This window comes from Notamacropus eugenii, chromosome 2 (assembly GCF_028372415.1).
Source record: "Notamacropus eugenii isolate mMacEug1 chromosome 2, mMacEug1.pri_v2, whole genome shotgun sequence".
Taxonomy (NCBI): Eukaryota; Metazoa; Chordata; class Mammalia; order Diprotodontia; family Macropodidae; genus Notamacropus; species Notamacropus eugenii.
The window spans coordinates 225,551,830-225,571,087 of record NC_092873.1 but is presented as its reverse complement, the minus strand read 5'-3'; the positions used below and the strand labels follow the sequence as shown (position 1 = coordinate 225,571,087).

General features: G+C 39.8%; 1 protein-coding gene across 2 annotated transcripts in view; it reads right to left on the bottom strand.

Annotated features, from left to right (window-relative positions):
- The window catches only part of ABRACL (ABRA C-terminal like), a 97,666-nt gene that overhangs the window by 25,055 nt on the left and 53,353 nt on the right, over positions 1-19,258 (bottom strand). The window contains exon 1 of one of the 2 annotated variants that reach the window (XM_072643465.1): positions 16,519-17,845. The exons of the other annotated variant lie outside the window; for it this stretch is intronic. The gene's annotated coding sequence lies outside the window, so the exon portion shown is untranslated. Of the gene's footprint in view, positions 1-16,518; positions 17,846-19,258 lie in introns of those variants that run through there. 2 annotated transcript variants of the gene reach the window in all.

Genomic DNA, 19,258 nt, shown 5'->3' with positions numbered 1-19,258 from the left:
ATTGTTGAAGGTCTCAGCATAAACCCCCGGGGGGAACTGAGTCCCCTGTGGTGACTCTGCCCCCACCTGAGCACCTGAACTTAATCTCACACTGAATAGCAGCCTTGCCCCCACCCAAAGCCCTGAGGCTGGGAAGCAGTATCTGAATCTCAGACCCCAAGCCCTGGCTGGGCAGATCTGGAGGCGAGGTGGGGGTGGAAAGAAAACTCAGAAGTCAAGTCACTGGCTGGGAAAATGTCCAGAAAAGGCAAAAAAAATAAGACTATAGAAGGTTACTTTCTTGGTGAACAGATATTTCCTCCCTTCCTTTCTGATGAGGAAGAACAATGCTTACCATTAGGGAAAGACACAGAAGTCAAGGCTTCTGTATCCCACACATCCAAAATAAATATACCATGGACTCAGGCCATGGAAGAGCTCAAAAATGATTTTGAAAATCAAGTTAGAGAGGTGGAGGAAAAACTGTGAAGAGAAATGAGAGAGATGAAAGAAAAGCATGAAAAGCAGGTCAACACCTTGCTAAAGGAGACCCCAAAAAATGCTGAAGAAAATAACACCTTGAAAAATAGGCTAACTCAATTGGCAAAAGAGGTTCAAAAAGCCAATGAGGAGAAGAATGCTTTCAAAAGCAGAATTAGCCAAATGGAAAAGGAGGTTCAAAAGCTCACTGAAGAAAATAGTTCTTTCAAAATTAGAATGGAACAGATGGAGGCTAATGACTTTGTGAGAAACCAAGAAATCACAAAACAAAACCAAAAGAATGAAAAAATGGAAGATAATGTGAAATATCTCATTGGAAAAACAACTGACCTGGAAAATAGATCCAGAAGAGACAATTTAAAAATGATGGGACTACCTGAAAGCCATGATCAAAAGAAGAGCCTAGACATCATCTTCCATGAAATTATCAAGGAAAACTGCCTTGAGATTCTAGAATCAGAGGGCAAAATAAATATTCAAGGAATCCACAGAACACCGCCTGAAAGAGATCCAAAAAGAGAAACTCCTAGGAACGTTGTGGCCAAATTCCAGAGTTCCCAGGTCAAGGAGAAAATATTGCAAGCAGCTACAAAGAAACAATTCAAGTATTGTGGAAATACAATCAGGATAACACAAGATCTAGCAGCCTCTACGTTAAGGGATCGAAGGGCATGGAATAGGATATTTCAGAAGTCAAAGGAACTAGGACTAAAACCAAGAATCACCTACCCAGCAAAACTGAGTATTATACTTCAGGGGGAAAAATGATCTTTCAATGAAATAGAGGATTTTCAAGCATTCTTGATGAAAAGACCAGAGCTGAAAAGAAAATTTGACTTTCAAACACAAGAATGAAGAGAACCATGAAAAGGTGAACAGCAAAGAGAAGTCATAAGGGACTTACTAAAGTTGAACTGTTTACATTCCTACATGGAAAGACAATATTTGTAACTCTTGAAACATTTCAGTATCTGGGTACTGGGTGGGAGTACACACTGACACATGCACACACGCACACATACATCGAGGCAGAGTGCACAGAGTGAATTGAAGAGGATGGGATCATATCTTAAAAAAAAAATGAAATCAAGCAGTGAAAGAGAAATATATTGGGAGGAGAAAGGGAGAAATGGAATGGGGCAAATTATCTCTCATAAAAGAGGCAAGCAAAAGACTCATTAGTGGAGGGATAAAGAGGGGAGGTGAGAGAAAAACATGAAGTCTACTCTCATCACATTCCACTAAAGGAAAGAATAAAATGCACACTCATTTTGGTAAGAAAACCTATCTCACAATACAGGAAAGTGGGGGACAAGGGGACAAGCAGGGTGGGGGGGATGACAGAAGGGAGGGCATGGGGAGGAGAATGCAATTCGAGGTCAACACTCATGGGGAGGGATAGGATCAAAAGAGAATAGAAGTAATGGGGGACAGGATAGGATGGAGCGAAATATAGTTAGTCCTATACAACACAACTATTATGGAAGTCATTTGCAAAACTACACAGATTTGGCCTATATTGAATTGCTTGCCTTCCAAAGGGAAGGGGTGGAGAGGGAGGGAGGTAAAGAAGTTGGAACTCAAAGTGTTAGGATCAACTGTAATGTTCTTACCACTAGGAAATAAGAAATACAGGTAAAGGGGTATAGAAAGCTATCTGGCCCTACAGGACAAAAGAGAAGACGGAGACAAGGGCAGAGACGGATGATAGAAGAGAGAGTAGATTGGTCACAGGGGCAATTAGAATGCTTGGTGTTTGGGGGGGGAGGGGATAAAAGGGGAGAAAATTTGTAACCCAAAATTTTGTGAAAATGAATGTTAAAAGTTAAATAAAAAAAAAAAGAAATTATCAAGGAAAACTTCCCTGAGATTCTAGAACCAGAGGGCAAAATAAGTATTCAAGGAATCCACTGATCACCACCTGAAAGAGATCCAAAAAGAGAAACTCCTAGGAACATTGTGGCCAAATTCCAGAGTTCCCTGGTCAAGGAGAAAATATTGCAAGCAGCTAGAAAGAAACAATTCAAGTATTGTGGAAATACAATCAGGATAACACAAGATCTAGCAGCTTCTACATTAAGGGATTGAAGGGCGTAGAATATGATATTCCAGAAGTCAAAGGAACTAGGACTAAAACCAAGAATCACCTACCCAGCAAAACTGAGTATAATACTTCAGGGGAAAAAATGGTCTTTCAATGAAATTGGGGTCTTTCAAGCATTATTGATGAAAAGACCAGAGCTGAAAAGAAAATTTAACTTTCAAACACAAGAATGAAGAGAAATATAAAAAGGTAAACAGCAAAGAGAAGTCACAAGGGAGTTACTAAAGTTGAACTGTTTACATTCCTACATGGAAAGACAATATTTGTAACTCTTGAAACTTTTCAGTATCTGGGAAGTTGGTGGGATTACACGCACACACACACACAGACAGAGAGCACAGAGTGAATTGAAGAGGATGGGGTCATATCTTAAAAAAATGAAATTAAGCGGTGAGAGAGAAATATATCAGGAGGAGAAAGGGAGAAATGGAATGGGGCAAATTATCTCTCATAAAAGAGGCAAGCAAAAGACTTTTTAGTGGAGGGAAAAAGAAGGGAGGTGAGAGAAAAACATGAAGTTTACTCTCATCACATTCCACTAAAGGAAGGAATAAAATGCACACTCATTTTGGTATGAAAACCTATCTTACAATACAGGAAAGTGGGGGAGAAGGGGATAAGCAGGGTGGGGGGGGATGATGGAAGGGAGGGCAATGGGAGGAGGGAGCAATTAGAAGTCAACACTCTTGGGGAGGGACAGGATGAAAAGAGAGAATAGAAGCAATGGGGGGCAGGATAGGATAGAGGGAAATATAGTTAGTCTTACACAACACAACTATTATGGAAGTCATTTGCAAAACTACACAGATATGGCCTATACTGAATTGCTTGCCTTCCAAAAGGAATGGGTGGGGAGGGAGGGATGAAGAGAAGTTGGAACTCAAAATTTTAGGATCAACTGTTGAGTACTGTTCTCACTACTAGGAAATAAGAAATACAGGTAAAGGGGTATAGAAAGTTATCTGGCCCTACAGGACAAAAGAGAAGATGGGGACAAGGGAAGGGAGGGATGATAGAAGAGAGGGCAGATTAGTGATAGGGGCAATTAGAATGCTCGGTGTTTTGGGGTGGGGGAAGGGGACAAATGGGGAGAAAATTTGGAACCCAAAATTTTGTGAAAATGACTGTTAAAAGTTAAATAAATTAATTTTAAAAAATTAAATAAAAAATAAATAAATAAAAGGAAAAGGAAAAGAAAAGAAGAAAAAAAAAGAAGAAATATAAGTTGAAATATATTCTTCCCTTAACCCAATGGACCACATATTGTATAAATTCCACTTTGGAAACCACTGCACTAGGGAATGGATACTGTATAGTAAGTAGAAAAAGCAACTGATACCTGTGGAATCAGAGGTTCTTAGTTCAATACAACCTATATGATCTGGAGCAGATCCTTTCCTGGGCCTCAGTTTCCTTAAAAAAAGGGGCTATAATAGATGGTCTCTAAGGTCCTTGCTAGCTCTAGATCTTTGATCCTGACATATGACCCCCATTCATAGAATTTGGTGGAGTCTTAAAGCAACAGTTTCTAATGGGTTCTCTATGTATAAGCTATAGTATCATCCCACCAACTCCACATGTATATGCATCCCGGAGGACTGACAGTACTCTGCTGTGTGAGCACCTCTGTGTCATGGGGTAGCATTGACATCAGATGGTGCTATTAAGGCAATACTCCTGAAAAGAAAGAAGGCTTTTAATACTGCACTTCCTAGGGCTTAGTTTTCCTCCAAGGCATTTCACTTCTAGAGAGAAGGTAAAGTTGGCAAAGTTTGTCTCTGGTAGACTCCATCCTTTCCTTCCTGTACCCCTCTCACACCTACAGTTGTCCCCTCCTCTCTTCCTCCCCGCTCCTGCCTAATGCTTCTGGCTGCCCAGAGCCCTCACTCCATTCTCCCCCTTCCCCATGCACACACACACACACACACACACACACACACACACACACACATATACACACACGCACACACACACACATACACACACACACAAGAATTTCCTTCAAGTTTGACCTCTCAGAGGCTAGAACTGCTTCAAAATTCAATGCAACCTACACTTATTAAATGCCTCCTGAGCTAGGTAATGGGAAGGCACAAAATAAAAAACCATAATTTTTTACAGGGGAATGTGGCATTTACACAAGTGAACATTACATTTTTAAAAAACTGTGATGAGAAATTAAGTGTTCTTTATTTCCTCAGATATTCTTAAAATACTTCGGATTTCTCCTTATCACATTTTACCTTGTGTCATGTTAATTTCAGCTTGGGGAATCAGGGAAAATTTCATACAGAAGGTGACATGTGAGCCAGGTCTTAAAAAAGAGGAGTTCAGGAATCAGAGGTATGGTGGAAGGACATTAGTGAGCAGTTGGGTGGCACAATGGGTAAAGCATGGAACTTGTGATCTGTGTTCAAATCTGGCCTCAGATACTGATTAGCTGTCAGGGTCTGCTATGTGACCCTGAGCAAGTTACTTGGCCTCTCTCTGCCTTCCTTAGCTGTAAGATAGGGGGTAATAGTAGCACTTACCTCACAGATTTTTTGTAAGGATCAAACAAGGTAACACATAAGGTGCTTTGCACATCTTAATGTGCTATATAAAGGATTATTGTTATTACTATTATAGCCTGAGTGAATTAAGAAGTAGTGTGAAATAAGACTGGGAAGGTAGTTAGAGCCAGAGTACAATAAATCTGAACCTCTCCACTTCCCAACATAGCAGTTACATCTCTTCAACATGGATAGGTATTTAATAAATAATAGCTTAGATGACTTACTGACCAACTGGTTAAATCAATTAATTCAAAAGTATAAATTACCATTCCTTAGGGCATTAATATTTTTAAGTAGGCACATCAACCCCTCAAACACATCTCAAATAGTAGTTTTTTTGGCAACAGGATAGGTCAATGAAGGCTAGATCTTTGAGCAGGAAAGCTTTCCTCATACTCTTCAAAATCATTCTACAACCTATTATAACCACATGTTAAGACCAAATTTGACCCAACATAGGGGTATATCATTTTTAGCATTGTACTTTTGATGCCTGGCTCAAACAAAAAAGTTAATTATTATTATCAACATAATCACTGAATCATCATTACCAGGCTGTGAAACATGAGCCAGAGTAGTTTTTATTTGATGACAGAGGCAATAGGGAGTCATTAGAATTTATTGAGAAGGGGAATATCATAGTTAGATCCAAACTTTAGGAAAATCACTTTGGCAGATGTGTAGAGCTTAGATTGGAGTAAGAAGAGGCCTGAGGCTATGAGATCAATTAGGAGCCCACTGCAATACTCCAGGAGAGGTGAAGGTTTGAACTAGGGTGGTGGCTGTGAATAAAAAAGAAGGGACATATGCAAGAGATGCTGTTTAGGTACAAATGAGTTTTGGCAATTAATTTAAGGATATGAGTACAGTGAAGATTCAAGTAGAGTGAGGAGTCAAGAAAAACACCAACTTTGAAAACCTAGGAAGGATGGTGGTGCCCTTGACAGATCTAGAGAAATTTGGAAGAGGGATGAGTTGGGAGGGAAAAATAAGGTCTCAGACCCTGGGCTTTATTTGATGAGCTTTCACTTTATTTACCTGGGTCTGGTCCTACCAAACCATTTCCCAGCTGTGTCCAAGTCATGGCACCATGCTCCATCCAACCTCTCTTTCCCCCACTCTTCAACTCTTGCTTCCTTCCAGGTATTGTGTTCTTCTACTAGAATGTAAATTCTCTAAAGGTAGGAACTGTTTTGCTTATTTGTTTTTGTATCTTTGGTACTGAGCACAGTTCCTAGAATAGTGTAATATTAATAAATGCTTTTTCATTCATTCAGTTTTGTTTTGGAGATAATCAACTGGACATCAGAATAGACACTAAGGCTGAAATATAGATTTTGAGAGATATCTGCATAGATCCGATTAATAAACCCCTGGGAGTTGATGAGGTCATTTAGTGCGAAAAAGTATAGAAGAGAAGAAATATCAGAATATAATTAAAAAAAACAACAACACCTCCCTCTTATCTGGATTGAAAAGGGAAAAACTATACATCTGAAGAGATTTAGAAGTTTTCTGAACTTCTAGAAAGGTGAGAAAACTTGGGGGAGGGACTTTTAAAAGGGTTTATAGAATAAGATTAGGAGGGTGGGTAGAGAAGATAAGGAAAAGAATTTTAGAGGGATGAGTAAAAGAAGGGATACAAGGATAAAAGATAAGGTAACATGGATAGGTTAAAAAGAGTCTGGGAAGGAAAATGAGTAAAAATAAGATGGAGGGAAATTCACAAATAGTAATTATAATTTTGAATGTGAATGGGATAAATTCACCCATAAAATAGAAAAGGATAACAGAATGGATTAAAAGTAAGAATCCAATAATATGTTGTTTACAAGAAACACATTTAAGAATGAAAGATACACACAGAATCAAAATAGAAGGTTGCAGTAGAATTCATTATGTATCAGCTGATACCAAAAAAAAGGCATGGGTAACAATTATGATCTCAGACAAAATTACGGCTAAAATAGATTAAATTAAAAGAGATAAACAGTACATTTTGATGAAAGGTACCATAGATAATGAAGCAACATCATTATTCTGATAACATTAAATTAAAATAAAACAAATGTAACCAAGATCAGAAGGAAAGCCAAAAAGTGGGGGAAAAATTTTTTCAACAGTTTCTCAGATAAAGAGCTCATATCTAAAATACATAAAGAACTTTGTCAAATCTATAAGAATGTCATTCCCCATGAAAGAAAAAATGAAAATGAAGAATGAAGAAATCAAACCAATTTATAGTCAAATGATAAAATGCTCTAAATCAATATTGATTAGAGAAATATAAATTAAAGCAATCTTGATTGGGAAAAATGAAAGAAGGAGAGAGTATCACATTTTGGAGGGGGTGTAGAAAAACTGGGACACTAATTCATTGTTGCTAGAATTAGAAACTGATCCAACTTTTTTGGAAAACCATCTGGAATTATACCTGAAGAGTTATTAAATTACTGATACCCTTTAACCTTGAAATATTACTATTTGGTGTATTTCCAAAGATCATTAGGGAAAAAGGAAAAGAACCTATATGTTCTAAAATGTTTATAGCAGCTCTCTTTGTGTTGGTAGAGAACTGAAAATTACGGGGATACACAAGGTGTTGTATATGATTATGATGGAATACTACTGTGCTATAAGAACTAATGAGCTCAATGATTTTTGAAAAACATGAAAAGACTTGCACAAAGTAATGAACAGCAAAATGAGTAGCAGCAAGAAAACATTGTATATAGTAACAGCCATGTTGTTTTAAGAACGATTTAGTGAGTAAGTTATTTTGACTATTATAAATACCCAAATTAACTATAAAGAACAAAAGAAGATACTCTCTATATCCAGAGAAAGAACTAACAGAAGTATGTATAGAATGATTTTACATATATGTAACTTGTTTATGTCACATGGTGGCTATCTCTAAAATGGGGGGTAGTAGAGAAAATAAAAAGACATTTACACAATAATTCTGTTGTATATTTGAAAGGAATAGCAAGTTGTACACAGTAGATTTGCAGTTTCATATAAAATCATCTTTTTATTGTATTATGTTACGGAAATGCTTATTTTATTCCATAATTATTTTTTTAAAAAAAGATGCACCCACAGGGGAGAAATTATGAATGATGAAACAGCAAGAAAGACTGAGTAGGACATTTAGGAGAACCAAGAGAAAGTGGTGTCAAAAATCGAAAGAGAATGTGTACAAGAGGAGAAACTGGCTAACAAAATCAAATGCTACAGAGAGGCCAAGAAAAGTAAGGATTGTGAAAAGGACATCAGATTTGGATAATAGTTAGCATTTAATAATAGCTAGCATTTATACAGTGCTTTAAGTTTTGCAAGGACTTTACATAAAATATCTCATTTGCTCCTCAAAAAAACCCTTGGAGATTCATGATGGAAAATGCTATCCACATCCAGAGAAAAGAACTCTGAACTCTGAAAGCAGACTGAAGCATACTAGTTGCTCTCTTTTTTTTTTTGGTGTTTCTTCTTTCTCATGGTTCCTCCCATTGGTTCTAATTCTTCTTTACAACATGACTAATGTGAAAATATATTTAATATGAGTGTAAATGCAGAGGTAAATGTAAATGTAGAATGTAAATGTAAATGATACGGGTACCAGACTACACCATCTTGAGAAGAGGGGAGGGGAAGATGGGGGAGAAAATTTAGAACCCAAAATCTTATGGAAGTGAATACTGAAAACTAAAAATTAATTAGTTTTTTTTAAAAAAAACCTTTGAATTAGATGCTATTTTTACCTCCATTTCAGAGATAAGGAAACTAAAACACAGAAAGGTTAAAACTCAGTTTTTCCTGACTCCAAGTCCCAAGCTCTATCTATCATGCCACCTAGGTGCCCCGATAGGGTACAAAATAGCATACTATATGGAATCCTCCCTCCTATAAATCATAACATTTCCTTTTGAGAATCATTCCTGAATCTGAATGTCTGTGTAGAAAAAGTCAAGATGGAAGAGTCGTAGGAGGAAGCACAGTTGAGGTCTCCCCTACAATTTCTCCACCAAGACCAACAGACTAATTTGTAATTGAAAAATATAAGAAAATCTCATTTTTCCAATCGTGGTCGACATAGGGAGACACAGAAAGAAATGTGAACATTAGGGACAGGGTCTATCCAGCAAGAGCAATGAGGATTCTAGCACAGGGACTGAGAGTCAAGATAATGAATGAGGGTAAGAGGAAGTCCCGGATCCATTACAGAGAGGTGTGATCTTGTGTAGGATGGAGGAACGGGTGCTAACCAGAAGCTCTGTCATTCACTTTCAGTTCTGACACAGATCCAGGACAGACTGAGGAGGAGAGCTGTCCTTAGGGCTGGCATTTGGGGTAAGGAGCCCTTGGCTGTGTACAGAGCAAGGACAAAGTTCAGAAGCAAGCAGTAAGTATATGACTGAATCTGGGAGCAAAGTTTAGTGGAGAATCTTACTTCAGTTGAAGCCTGAAGTGGAATAAACAGAGCAGAAAATCTAGACCAAAGGAGAATCTGCAATTCTATCACTGAGCCAGCAAAGCTTTTCAGCTAACTAATAGTGACTGAACCTAGCAGAAATTTATTGCACTTCCAATGAGAGACAAACTCACAAATGTGTTGCCCAGACACAAACTCAGATCAGGAAACTGTAGAGCTCATGCCAGGAGGGCTGTGATCACAGTTTGCCCTGCATCATAATACTCTGGGAGCACTGAAAGCTAGGAAGTCCCAGACTGGGATAACGGAATATTGGAATAACATAACACTCAATTGCCACCATCACCACCCCTCTACAAAGAAAGCATTAGTAAGACTCAAGAGGATACAAGTCCAGCCCAGATATTCCCTCCAAATACAAGTCTAAAGTCAAGAAGAAGACTGAAAGAATAAGGAAACAAAAAAGTAAACCCACCATAAATACCTACTATGGTGACACAAACGGAGAAGAGAATGACTCTAAAACACCATCAAGAAAAGCCTCAAAGAAAAATATAACTCAGGTCTGAGTTCAATTGAATTCCTAAAAGAGATGAAGTAATATTTTTTTTTAAAGTTTCTTATAAATGAAAAAAAGTGTTACATGAAGAAAATCAGAAAAGAAATGAGAGCTCTGGAAGGAAATACTGGAAATAAAATTATCAGCTTTTTATAAGAGTTACAGTACCTTGCTCAAACAACAAAATCCCTGAAAAATTTGAATTGACCAAATAGAAGTCAATGACTTCATGACACCAAAAGAAATATTAAAACAAAGTCAAAAGACTGGAAAAATAGAAGAAAATTTAAGGTATCTTATAGAAACACAAGTGACCTAGAAAAAATATGGAGGAGAAATAATTTAAGATCCACTGTACTACCTGAAAGATATAATTTAAAAAAGAGCTTACACATATTTCAAGAAATCTTAAAAGAAAACTCAGATCTCTTAGAACAAGGAGGCAACTTGAAAATAGAAAAAACAAAGCCAACAGTCACCTCCTGAAAGAAATCACAAAATGAAAACTTCAAGATATTTTAGGGTAAAAATCCAGAGTTTCTATGTCAGAAGAAAAAAAAAATACTGCAAGCAGCCAGGCTGATATAACATCTAAGAGCAAGAAAAGATATAAAGTGACAACTGGTACTAATGCTTTGAGATCAGGATTGAATCTGTGATTTGCTTAGATGAAATTCCCAAATGAGGAAACCCTTTCTTCCGGTGCAAGGCAGCATCTTCTCTGAATCTTATAAAGAATTAGGACACTGAAATATTGACTTCCCCAATCACAAGACAATGTGACAGAGGAACTTGAATTCAGATCTTTCTGAGCTATAAGCCAGCTCTGTGTTCACCACACCATGACATGCTTCTCTCCTTCCTTTTTGGATTTTTCCTATCATCTGGAGTGTTTTTTAGCATAAACATCTCTGAGTTAACTTATTTGTGATTTCTTATCTAAGAAACATTAAAAAATGCAGAAAACTGCACCACAAGATGCAACCTTTTAGGTACCCACTTCCAGAAACAAACTTCAGGTCTTTTTCAAGATGAAGTATCATATTTATTGTATATCTTATGGTGCAGTAAGAGCTATGGTTGGGGGAGAAGAGCTGGTGGGCCTCATCCCCCATGCCTTATACCTTCTGTCAGGGTCTCTAGCCTTGGGGCTTGGAGTTGTGGCCAGGCTAACACATGGGAGCCTTTGCTAGCCTACTCCTGTGAGAAGTCAGGTCAGCCTGAGGCTGCTGACAGCTGAGACTTCTATTTATGTATTTCTTAACCATCTAACATGTATAAAACTGTGCTAACATATTTTTAGGTTGCTATCTTTTTTTAAAGTGTCAGAAATAAAGTTTTTGAGGGTTGCGCCCCAACCTCATTTCCCCCGCAAGTCCTGCGGTTTTTATTGCTCGATTTGGCATAACACAGCACTTTTAGAGGGAAGCATATGTCAAATTAGAGCATAACTGACTCTATCACAGTCCCAAAAGTGCTTCTAGAGGAAGCAGAAATGGCACAAAATTGAACAAAGAATCAAAAAGGAACTGTATTAGATAGTGTACATGGAGTTAAGTCCATGTTAGAGGAGATATAATTGTGAGGGTGTTAAGTTTTCAATTTACAAGGTATCTAAATTGGAAAAAGAAAAAGGACAACAGAGAGAAATATCAACAGTTACCCAACTATATAAATACTTTCCCATTTACGTAAAATTTCCGTGAAAATCATATATCTATGAATCCAGGGCATTCTTGACAAGATAAATAGTAGGAAACAAGTAGATTTTCATAACTGGTATTTCATAATGGAGAAGAAAATGGAAACTACTCCAGCATCTTTGCCAAGAATACTCCAAAAGGAGTCACAAAGAGTCAGATATGATTGAAAAATGACTGAACAACAAGAAAAATTCCATAGTAGATTGACATCTGAACTGAAAGATGAGATGAATACATGGTATCACTGAATTTTTTGCTTGTTGAACATTAAAAAAAATTCTTAATTTGAATAAATTGCTGTTCGAAAGGTTATCTTTCAACAAGGTGTCTCACATGCATATATCAAAACTGTGCAAGACTCCTTGAAAGGTACAAGAGATCATTCTGTTTGATGATCAGTGATCAGTAATATCAAAGGATGTATATTACAGGGCTATCCATACTCTCCAAAAGTGTTCCATATTGTAAAGGAAGAAATACACAGAAGAATTCCTTTGGATTTCTTTTGGATGACAAGTTTTCCAGATACTCCTGGTTATAGATAATATGCGGGTTGCATCAAGTCCTAGAACACTGTAGAGCCTTCTGGATGAAGTCCATAACCACTCAAAAGAATCTGTCCTAAACATCCATATAGAAAAATCCAAGTAGATGAAAAATGGATTTCATCTAGAATGTGACAACATACATTTCAATAGACTCTAGAGCATGTTCATCAGTGTATGTGGGTGTACATGTAATATCACATTCACATATATGTACATATTCGTACAACCTGTGATTTCACCACCGTGGGGAATTATCAAGGTGAAGAATCGCTCTGCAACTTATAGTCTTAGTTACCTAAATAAGAGAGCAAAGAGAAGGTTTAAAATGACAGGTTCCTTGTTCTCTGCTACTTCTCATCTAAAGGATGGCCATAATATACTTACAATCTGAATAACTTCATTTTCTGAGGAACAGAAAGTTAAGAGATACTAATTAAAATTTGGTTGTAAGTTGAGTTCTTAATATGGAGGTATTTAAGCAGGTGCTTTCTGCCACTATCTCCTCCTTTACCCCATTCCACAAGAAGAGATAGTCCTCCTTGCCAAGGATAAACCCTCTACCTACACAGGTGATCCCATTCTATCCTGTCACATCCAACAGACTCTCTCACTTATCTGCAATCTCTCCCCTTCTAATTGGCTTCTTCCCTAGTGCCTATCCTTCTATCCTCAAGAAAACCTTCATTTGATCGGTCCCCACTAGCTATGGTTCTATATCTCTCCTCTCTTTTCAGCCTAAACTCCTTCAGAAGGTCATCTGCAATAAGTGCTTCCTCTTCCCTTCCTCTTATTCTCTTAACTCTTTGTAGTCTAGCTTGCAACCTCATCACTCAACCAAAACTGCTTTCTCCAAAGTTATTTATGATTTCTTAATTGCCAAATATAATGGCTTTTTCTCAGTCCTCATCCTTCTTGACTTCTCTATATTCTTTTAAACTAGCAATTATTTTGTTCTCTTGGATGCTGTCTTCTCCCTAGGTTTTCATGACATTGCTCTCCTGATTCTCTTCCTGTCTAATTGTTCCCAGTCTCCTTTGCTGGATCTTCATCCATGTCATGTCAACTAAACATGAGGCACCCTTCACAGATGTTCTGGACTCTCTTCTCATTTATGTCTATAATGTTTCACTTGGTAATATCATCAGCTCCCATGGATTCAATTATCATCCCTATGGAAATAATTCCCAAATGGACTTGTCTAGTCCTAACCTTCCAGTCTCATATCTCAAACTGCCTTTTAAGATATCTCAAACTCAATGCTTATAGACACATGAAACTCAGCAACTCAAAAACTGAACTCATTATCTTTCCCCCACCCCAAACTTTTTTCTTCCGAACTTTCGTTTTACTATTGAGGGTACCATCATCCTCCCAGTCACGTAGGTTTGAAATCTAGGTGTCATCTTCAACATGTTACTCTCCTAATCTTCCCCTGTACTTCATATTTAATCAGTGATCAAATCTTGTCATTTCTATACTTGTAACATCTATTGCATATATACACTTCTTTCTTTTGTTAACTACCACTTCTCTAGTGCAGGCCTTCATCACTTCGTGCCTAGACTATTGCAATAGCTTTCTGGATGGTTTCCCTGCCATAAGTCTCATCCCCTCCAGTCCCTCCACTACTCAGTTATCAAAGTGATCTTCTAAAACACAGGTCTAACCATATCGCCCTCCATTCAATAAACTCCAGTGACTCCCCATCACCTCCAGAATCAAATATAAAATCCTCTATGATATACAAAGTCCTTTATAACCTGCCTCCCTTTCACCTAATAATAATAATGGCATTTATGTAAGTGTTTTGAAGTTTCAAAAGTACTGCACATTTGTTGGCAGCTGGGTGGTGCAGTAGATGGAGAACTGGGCCTCAAATCAGGAAGATTCATCTTCATGAGTTCAGATCTGGCCTCAGATACTTAACTAGCTATGTTACCCTCCACAAGTCACTTTGCCTCAGTTTCTCATCTGTAAAATGAGCCGGAGAAGGAAATGGTAAACCACTGAAGTATCTTTGCTAAGAAAACCCCAAATGGGGTCCCAAAAAGTTGGACACAATTGAAAGTACATTTGTCATCTCCTTTGATCTTCACAACAACCCTGTGATATTGATGATCATTTTCATTTTGCAGAAGAAACAAGTTGAAAGAGGTTAACAACTTTCCTAGGATAATGCAACTTGCAAATATATGAGGTAGGATTTTGAACTTCAGGCTTCCTGACTCCAACTTCAGAAATCAACCACTGTGACACACAGGTGGTAGAGGTTGTCGTGTTTGTTTTTCATTCTCAAAGAAGGCCATGACATCAAGATGATGACATGACTTGCAGTTGACTTTCATTTGAGTGAGAGAGGGCTGTGCAACTTCACTTTCTTCTCCTGAGTCATCTGGGTCCAGTGGCCTGATATTCATCAGGATGACTGGAGATGGCCCAGGATGCAATGTGAGACCCTTCCAAGGTGTTAGAGGTAACAGCACAGAGAATGGTCCTAGAGGAGACCCTATCAGGTAAAATACCTAATGGCATTTAGAAACAACTGTGTGAAAGCTTCATAAGACAGAGTTTTGTTCTACTTAATTTTTTAGCAGAAGATAAAGACAGTTTGTTTAAAAAAAAAAAAACACAACACACTAAATTGCTAAACTACAGGGAAGAGGAAGAATAAAGAGAAGACTGAGACCAGACTAAGCAAGGTGAAAACTGGATGAGGAGACTGGCATGGGCAGAATGGAGCAAAAAAGGAACCAAAAGGTTAAAAGACACTTAATACAGAGATGAACTACCAAAGAAAAAAACAAATACAAGAATTCCTTAAAAAACATACTAATTAGGACCATAAATTTGGACAGGTATTAATTAGGCCTTCAATCATTAGGAAACCCAAGAGAAGAGTTGAATTCTTGGTGGGGCTGGAAACATGCTGAGATTGCTGACCAACAGAAAAATAATACCAAGGGGTGTATTTGGAGAACCAACATCTGTTATTTAATAAAGGGGGGACAAGTTTCCCATTTACTGTCTCTCAGGGATGTATCAAAGATACCCCAAGGCATGAAGGTGTGCTAAATCTAGGAGTAAATTCAAAGGCCAAGAATTATAAACCTTTTCTGTTTAAACAAAGTGCTAGTTAAGAAAAACCGTTTCAAGTGATCTCAGCTGTCAGTGAATGGCAGTACAAGAATGCCCACGCTCTAACTTCCTACCAGATCGTGCTTCTGCCCACCTAATTTGATTACCCTGGGCTCTGAGCGGGTAGAATGGACGGGAGGAGGTCGTTCATTCACCGGCAGCCAGGGTGCTAATAACATGGGGCGAGGGGCAGACTTCGGGAGAGCCTGTCCTCTCAATTCCTAACCCTCTCCGTGGATTCAGTCATCCAGATCTCTAGGAATAAAGGGCCCTGGATCACAAAAGCCATTGTCTCAGAAATCCGCAGGCAGGCCGCCGGGAGCAGCCCACGCGCGGCAGCTGGCGAGGAGGCGCAGGGGAGGGCAGAGTGGAAAACCAACTGGGAGCCCCGACCCGAACAGAAACAGGGCCGAGTGAGGAGGGGCAACCGTAGCCCCCCAGATCCCCAGCTTCTCTACCCCACATCGCAGCCGCTGGCTAAGGCGGAGAAGTCCCCAGCCGCACCCCAAGATTGACACTACGACATCTCCTTCCTTGTGGCTGGCACTTAAGAGTAGCCTCCCAGGAAAGGTTTCTTTATCACCCCTTCCTCAGTGGGGGGTGGGGGTGGATCGAGATCCTCTGAGCCAAGCATAGATCAAAGGGGCCACTCCGGCAAGAAAACTGACGTATGGCTTCCCTACCGCACCCCACCCACCCCCACTTACACCCCCACCCGGTTCGGTCCAATGTCACGTGGGCCCCGGTGCGGAAGTGCCACCGGTAAAGTCGGGGTGATCAGAAATTTCCCTCCCCAGCCTTTCTGGAGGGGAATCCCACGCGCCCTCCTCCCGCAGTCTCCGAGCCCAGACGCTCCCCCTGCAAACTCCCGGTTCATTTCACTGTCCCTGGGCGCCCCACTCCCTCATGGCTCCCTGGGCACACTCTCCTGCTGCTCCCCAGGACTTTAGCCCTTGTACTCAGCCAGGCTGGAGGGATCTTCCCGCGGCGCTCACTCACCTCCCAGTCCTCAGTCACTCGTTAGGGTGGCTGGGGGTTTCTTTCTTTTTTTCTTCAATGAAAAAGGATTTCAGTGACTGCACAGACCCGGTTGTCTTCTGCCAGACGCCGGCAGGAAGAGCGGCCAGGAAGGAAACGTTAAAAACAGAGAGAAAGGCGTCTGAGGGGGAAGAGGGTGGGGAACAAGTACGAGTAAAAGTGCCTAGGAAAGGGGCCGCCCACACTCCCACCCTATAAGGAAGGGTTCAAGGGGAAGAGAGGAAAAAGGGGAGGGCCAGTCCCTAGTCTGAAACAGCGGGACCAACGCTTGGATTAAAGCTAGTATTAACCGTGACTGCGCGCTTTAACTTCTGCAACTTCCTTCCTTCGACAGAAAAATTAATTTGTGTCTTCTCTGCATAATTCACTGAAGTGTTAATGCCCGCCAGGCAGCATTCAGGGTCAGTAATACTCAACAGCTATACCCTCTGGGAAAAAACTTAATGTCTAAGAGCAAGAAAAGGTGTGAAGGGACAAGTGAGACTGACGCTCCGGAATCAGGATTGAACCTGTAATTTCATTAGATGGAATTCCCAAATGAGGAAACCCTTTGTACCAGTACAAGTCACAGAGAATTGGCGCACTCATAAGACAATGTAAAGGAGGAACTTGAATTCAGACATTATGACTCAGAGGCTAGCTCCGTGTTCATTACTCCAGGGCATACGTTCTGAAGCTCAGGAGGGAAAAATCAACTGAAGGGTGTCTGAATTCAAACCCGGGTGCTCTGATTCCAAATACAGTGTGCTTTTTTCACTTAGTCACTCATTTAAAAAAAAAAATCTAGTTTACTAACCCACTCATCTTCTTTGGCAGTTTTTGGCACTATGTTGATCACCATCTTCTCTCTTCAATATCCTCTTCTCCCAAGGGTTTCATGACACCACCCTCTCCTGGTTCTCTTGCAATCGGTCTCTAACCACTCCTCTGTCTCCTTGCCAGATTTTCACCAAAGTTACTCCTACCAAACCAAGGAGTCCCCCAAAGCTCTATCCTGGGTCCTTTTCTCTTACACTATTTCACTTGGTGTTTTCATGAGTTCCCATGGTTTCAGTTATCATCTCTATGCAATTCACTGTCAGATCTACTTGTCTAGCCCTAACCCTGCTCTTAACCTCAAGTCTTGCATCTCCAACTGCCTGATGGGCATCTCAAACTGGATGTCTCATAAATATCTTAAAATTAACATGTCCAAACCTGAACTCATTACTTCTTCCCCAAGTCCTCCCCTCTTCCAAATTTCTTTATTATTACTTAGGGTGCAATTATCCTCCCAGTCATTCAGGTTCATAACCTAGGTGTCATCTTCCGCTCTTCATTCTCTCTCTCTCTCTCTCTCTCTCTCTCTCTCTCTCTCTCTCTCTCTCTCTCTCTCTCTCTCTCTCTCTCTCTCTCTCTCTGTCACATACACACACCGTATTCAATTAGTGGTCACATCCTGTCATTTCCACATTCATAACACCTCTTATGTGTCTCCTCTTCTCTAACACTTACTACCCTAATGTAGACATCAACTCAGCTGAATGAGACAGTTGTGTAAAGTCTTCAGCCTTACTCTCTCTTCCAGAGTCGTTGAAAGTCCAGTAGCAAGACAAAAGTCAAAAAGACCCCTGATGACCTGGAATTCAGTGGATGACCTTGGCATCTTCAATGTCTAACTAAACTCTAAGCACTTCCCAATGCCTGTTTCAGCCACCTTCATGGCAGTTGGAACAAATTGTTCTCATCTGCCCATTTTACCAGGAAAAGTCTTCACATGCTTGAGGTAGACATCCCCTAACACAGCAACAGGTTTGAGGCCTGTCAGTTACCCTCAACCAGGGTGTGGCCATTGCCCATGCTGCTGCTTCTTGGAGCCACAGGTAAGAGTTGGGTGATAGGTGGACACCAAAAGTAGATGAGTAGCCCTGAAATGGCCCAGCAAGCCCTCACATCAAAGGTGCTAGGTAGTCCTCCCTGAACACCCTCCCCTTACCTGAGAACTAGAGGAGAACAGTCAAGACAGCAGAAAGGAAGGTATGTAAAGAATTAATAAGATAACTAGTCTTTTTCCTTCTACATGAGAATGTCAACTGGAACAGAACCAGGAATGACTGGAGCCAAACAGAGCAGACTAGAGACAGGTGTGTCAGGGATTAAACAAGTTTAATTAATTTCATAGTAAGGAAAACACTTGCAAATGGAAACCCACCTCCTGAGAAGAAAGACTTAACATGCTAGGGCAAACACAGGTTTTATGTACATAAAAAACCACAAGTAGCCTGGACCACAACACCAACATTCTTCACAATTCCCATGGCAGGCTTCTGTGGACAATGCAGGTGTTCCTGGATCCTGTGGGAGCAGTTCTTAAATTGATTGTCTTAAGTCTTAAAGGTCATTGAGCTTTGTGATTATTCAGTGGGGTAGAGAACCAGAGTTAGCATAGCAGAAAGAGAAGTGCAGTACCTGGTTCAATTCACTTGGCTGTTAGAAGAAACAGGGATTGTGAGGATGTCAAGAGATGTGATGGATGGCATTAGGCATATTGACTCTCAGGCCCCTGAGAAATAGGGTGAGCTCCAACAAATCTAAACAGTTATTGATTAATATGAAAATCATATATCCCTTAGTGAGCACGGTGCTGGTCAAAACAATATACTTTCCCAGAGAGTGAGATCATCCAGAGTGCAAAGGCTTGTTGTGCTAAGCTCAGGGCTTA